Raw genomic sequence first — 6,000 nt, forward strand, 5'->3', positions numbered from 1 at the left:
TGATAACTTAAGTTATTATTAAATGATACTTAACTAGGCCTTCGATATTTTAAATACCATTTAATAACCAACCGAAATTTCCGATGCAGGTATCATAAGGATAGTGACCTCACAATCACTTTGAAAGCGTTGAATTACACTCACGGAATAAGGAAATAATACCGAGGAGTACGTTATGAAAATAATAATGTTTAGTTAAGAATTCATAAATAATAAATGAATGAATTTTAAATCAAGTTTAAATTAATGGTGGTAGTTCTAGACAAATGGTTCATCTAACAATACCATGCTCCAACGAAACCGAGAACCGAATATCATCTGTTGCCAGAACTGGAACATTACTGTCGCCATTACGGACACCTGTAAACGTTAAGGAGTCACCCATAGCAGTATATTTTCTCAAGTTCCTTCTGTGATATTCTTCTCTAGACCGTTGAGTAGCCAATTTACAGCATACAAGATTGTTTACAAGAAAGGAAAAAAACAATGTAACCACATTGAGAAGATACAAGGAGACTTAAATAAGGATAGTGATTATGCAAACGTATCATGCTTACATAAATAAAGTATAACCCCTTATAAATTCGACAAATCATATGATTTCTATAAATATTTGTGTATTAATTTTTTTTTCCGAACCCTCTAAAACAGAAATAAAAAGTGAATAAGTAAGTGCATTACTGTTAAAAAGAAAAGTAATTCGTATTGTGTCTTACCTTTTACTATCTTTGGTATTTTAAGGTTACCTGTCATGTTTAATGGTATATATGAGCTATCCATTCTAAAAATGAACTATGAGTATTAAATTTTTTTTTTTTCCGAACCCTCTAAAACAGAAATAAAAAGAGATTTAGTAAGTGCATTACTGTGAAAAAGAAAAGTAATTCGTGTTGTGTCTTACCTTTTACTATCTTTGGTATTTTAAGGTTACCTGTTATGTTTAATATCATATATGAGCTATCCATTCTAAAAAAAAGCTTAATTTTAAGTTTAATTAAAACTTAAACTAACACTAAACTAACATTAAACTTAAACTAAAACTTTAACTTTTAATTTAATTAAAATTAATATTAATTTTAAGTCCGGAGGTGAGGGGTCTCCTCGTGTTTTTTTTGTTTTTTTTTTCCGAACCCTCTAAAAACAGAAATAAAAAAGTGAATTTGTAAGTCCATTACTGTGAAAAAAAGAAAAGTAATTCGTGTTGTGTCTTACCTTATACTACCTTTGGTATTTTAAGGTTACCTGTTATATTTAATTTTGCATATGAGCTATCCATTCAAGGAGCTATTTTGAGTCTGGAGGTGAGGGGCCTCCTCGTGTTGAACCTCGTGTTGTATTGTTGTATTAAATGTATTAGGTTTGATGTAAATGATCTCTTCCTTTTCATTTTCCACTTTGGCGTCTTTATTCCTTCATTCATGTTTTTTACTACTACGAGAACTAAAAAGATAAATGTCAAATGAGAGGTTGAAAATCTAAGGGATACAAGTGAGTTTATTCAAAATAAAGTTAATATCGATTGCGGATAGTTAAAAGATAAAGCATATTAGTGGCAAAGAGGTATTAACTAATGTCTACCTTGTGGTGAGATCTGGCAGCGACAAAGTTAACTACTAAAAATATTAGCTCTTTTATTTTGTGGCCAATGAGTAAAATTGACAATAATATCTCGCGAGCACCAAAATGTATCCTTCATCTTGAAAACCCATTGCATCACCCAGTTATGCAACTGGGTTGTAATGATAACAAACATTTAATCTATTTCATGCTACAATATTATAATCTGTCTTGTTTAGTTTACTTAGTTTCAAATAAAAGTATATTAGCAAACTTTTGAGCAGTTGGGAATGCCAGTCACTATGAACCGATGTAATACGAATGAATCTCTTTTCCATCTGCTTGTAAGTAAGTTTCTTTTATTTTATTTTGGAATTTTGTTGACTTTTCATATTTTTAATCGGAAGATATAGTTCTTAGTTATGGTTGTTGATGAATCGTTATTGTGCAACCTGGAGTTTGTACGTAGAACTATTTAAAATTTTTATTTATAAAAAGAGTTTCAACCAATTATTGGTACCAATTCAACCAATATCAATTCAAATTCAACCAATATGAAGTATTTAATTTCAGAGGTTTATGAACTCAAATTTTCACTCGAAAAAATGTGAATCTTGACACGCCTTTGTATCCTACTCAAAATAATTTGTAAGACGGCTTAGAAGAATTTGTAAAATACGCCTTTATTTGTGGGTTTTGCTCTATTATTTTCAATTTGGATTCGAATCTCTTGGTTTTATAAATAATGAAAGGAATCTAAACGGATATTGTACTGTTGTAAAGAAGAAGACTGTTAGATTTGGTTTAAGTGCCACTTATACCACAAGTGCACCAAAATTTATCGTGACAACTGATATCACCCAGTTACGTAACTGGGTTACAGTGATAAAAAGTTTAATCTATTAAAGGTTACATTATTTGAATTCGTTTTATATAGTGCATTGGGTTTTTTCCAAATAGGTATTTTAGTATACTCTTAGCCGTTGGGATTGCTAGTTACAATGAACGGGTGTAATACTGATGATTCTCATTTCAATCTACTCCGAGGTAAGTGCAAACACTGCTGACAGTTTTGGTTTACTTTTCATACGTCTAATTAGAAATTGTATAACTTATTTTGGTTTCTATTGAATAACAATTTCATAAATATAATTTTCGTTAGATATTTTTTATAGATTTTTTATTGTATAATATTCAAGTTACCGTTATTTAACAGGTGGAATACAAGTATCTTCTATGCACTTACATAATAAATACACAAAAAAACTTGTCATTGAACGAACACGCAAACTACCAGGTTATTTTCGTGATCCCATCTTCAATGGGATTAGTAACTGTTGCTGTAAGTTATAGATAAATATTTTAAGAGATATTTGGTGGCCAGCATGCGAAATGAAGAGTTTATTTCCATGGACTTGGGCTGTTCAGTTTAATGGTTAAGATTTCAAAGTCTGATATCTTTTCTTTCTTCTCTATGACAACATGAAATTCTGATATGTCTGCAATATGAAGTCTAAGTGTGGACAAGGATGTAGTCTCGTAAAAGAAAATGCCCAAGTCCATGGAAATAAACTCTTCATTTCGCATGCTGGCAACTAAATGTCTCTTTAAAGATTTGTGTACAACTTACAGTTCTTAATCCTATTCAAACTGAGATCACAAAAATTACGTGGTAGCTCTTTTACAAGACAATATTAAATCCTGAGATGTTTTTCTTTGTTTGGAATACGAAGCCTAAATCTGGACAAGGAAGACTACTTATAATGCATTTTATGCTGTATTTATAATGCAAACAACTACAGGGATTCGCAAGATTTCCTTTTGTACAATCAACATCTGTACTAGTATTCATTAAATATATGACAAGCAGGATAACAACTAGTTATGGAACAAGACCGTATTTTGGGAAGTGAGTTAGAGAAAAAAAACATTTCATTTGTTCAACAAACCTCTTAAAGTGACGTTATAGGAGCCATTGATTAAGTAATTTAACTAATACTTTGGCAGAATTCTGGACAGTTGTTACATAAATTTACAAAGAAGATTTCACTAGTAAGTTCTGTGGAATTATGTTAATAAAATCTTATTTGGCATTATGTACTCAGATTTATCATACACGCTTATTTGGTGCAACGATCCCTCTATGAGATCTCTTTTATTTCCACCTTTCTCTGGCTTTTGAGAAATAGAGGTATAGTAGCCGCTCGTTGATACACATGTACATCGAGCTGCTGTTAATAAATCAATTTATAACACAAATAAAACTTCAATTTTCTGCTGAACCTCTTTAGTTCACTTGTCTTCGAGGGCCCAACTATGGTTTTCCAACCGAATACAAATTTTCTTCGATTGCTAGCTGAGGTAAATCGTCCTCTGTGAGGGCGTCGAGTCCGGTTTCCCTCAGCAATTATTTATCCAGCCAGTAGTGCCTCAGAGGCGGTGAATTTATTGATAGAATGAAGGACATCAATGAATCGGAGCCTCCTCCAAAAGCTTCCACCATTCTTCAGTGGCCAGTGCAGCAGCCATCCAGTTAGTTGCATTTTATTTATAAGTTTGACGCTACCACGCGTGTGGACACAAGCCATCTAAGCTTGATACTTCTCTATCTAATTTTCGCAGATATTTTACTGCCGTCCATTGTTGCGACATGTCCTGACCATTTTAACCTTCCGACCTACAAAAACGTTTCAATATTCATGTCTTTGAAGTGGTCGATAATTGCCATAATTGGTTCCCCTCTTCGCCAGGTAATAACTTGATTAAGTAGCAAAAAGATGTTTCTCTGAAAAATGAAAAGTCTAGATTGCATCAGATCAGGCTTCAGAGCCATCAATAAATACGGACATATTAACGTATTGCACTCTGATTTATGCCTAATATAACTATGGACTTATAAAAAAATAAATAAAATAATCATTTTTTTGTGTAAGAAAGTTTATCAATATTCAAGGTACATACAATAGAAATATCACGGGGGTTTCTTAAACGTTACAGAGAATGTATCGAAATGTTTTTACTTTCAATTGAATTTTCACCAAGTGATGAAACTGTCACCCACTCATTTATCTTATATTATCTTTTATTTGTCTGTCTTCATTTCCTTGATTTTATTATATCAATTAGTTTAAATATTTAGCCGATGTGTCAATATTGCATTAAGAAGAAATACCTTTTGATTGTGTAAAATGATTAATTATAAATAAATCATCATTTTTTGGTTCGCTAATCGGAACGTATTCTAATAAAATACTCCGAAAAGTCAATTTAATATAATCTTGAACGATGGAAACACCGATAATATATAAATTATATTAAATTGTGACTCAAATTTGAAATGCATTACAGAATAATTTAATAATACTTTCAATTAATTACAAACGAATTAATTACCATCCTCAGGAATAAGGTCATTGCTGTTTTAAAAGATACACGGATTTATTTCATTTCAAAGTCATTCATCAAGTAGACGTTTACTATTTTAATCACGTCGAGCCTTATGCATAGTCGTACCTTCCACTCACTAGATTTTCGAATTTACCCCAAATTAAAAATATCAGATAGATTAAAATTCAATTAGTAAAACTATAGTTAAACATTTTTCTTTTAATTTTTAAATGAATCACTAACAAGTTAAAAGTTGGGTTTTTTGATTCATTTATTTTTGATTAATTTCTTCAGAAAATTTAAAAAATAATTATTCTAATAGATACAATTTTGTTATGTTCCTTTAATTCATCGTATTAGATGTAAATAACTACGTGTTTTTATATCACAGCTAGCATGTATTAACAAATTTAGATTTTTTTGGAAAGAATTAAAAGACAAAACACCAGGATCCATGATCTATCTCTAGTTCTCCGAGTTTATACCTGTACCGATATCACAGCACTATATCTTAACAAGTCCCTTACGTATAATTCTATCTTTCACTAATAACTATACTACATATAGATGCCTCTGTTTGCTAAGTTTATCTTCAACAAACACTGACAGCGAGATTGAACCGCTTAATGGTTTACATAGATGGTAAAAGGGAGATATAGGGGCGGAAGTAGTCATGGTTGGAGAGATTAAGATATAACTTGGACGAAGGGCACGCAGGTTTCTTTCAAGGAGGAATGAAAATGGATGTTAGTCTTTGGTTTAAATAATTGTATTGAATAATTCGTAATTATTTTGTTATATTGAAAATCTCTAGTTCATTAAAGAAGAAAGGAAGTGATTGTTAGATTTTATTGGTACTCGAGTTAGTACGTACATAAATCTTTTATTTTTATAGTAATTCAACTCATTCTAAAATCTCTTCATTACGTGATATTTGTACGATTTCTTTAATCTTCCGGCTTACATCTCTTTATCGATTTACACTCTGCACATAATTTCCATGCGCCTATTGCATGTCTCTTGTTTTGTTAACTTTTCCGATCAACAGCAAGGAAA

Source organism: Halyomorpha halys, unplaced genomic scaffold, assembly GCF_000696795.3.
Source record: "Halyomorpha halys isolate HHAL.00 unplaced genomic scaffold, Hhal_1.1 Scaffold1198.1, whole genome shotgun sequence".
Taxonomy (NCBI): Eukaryota; Metazoa; Arthropoda; class Insecta; order Hemiptera; family Pentatomidae; genus Halyomorpha; species Halyomorpha halys.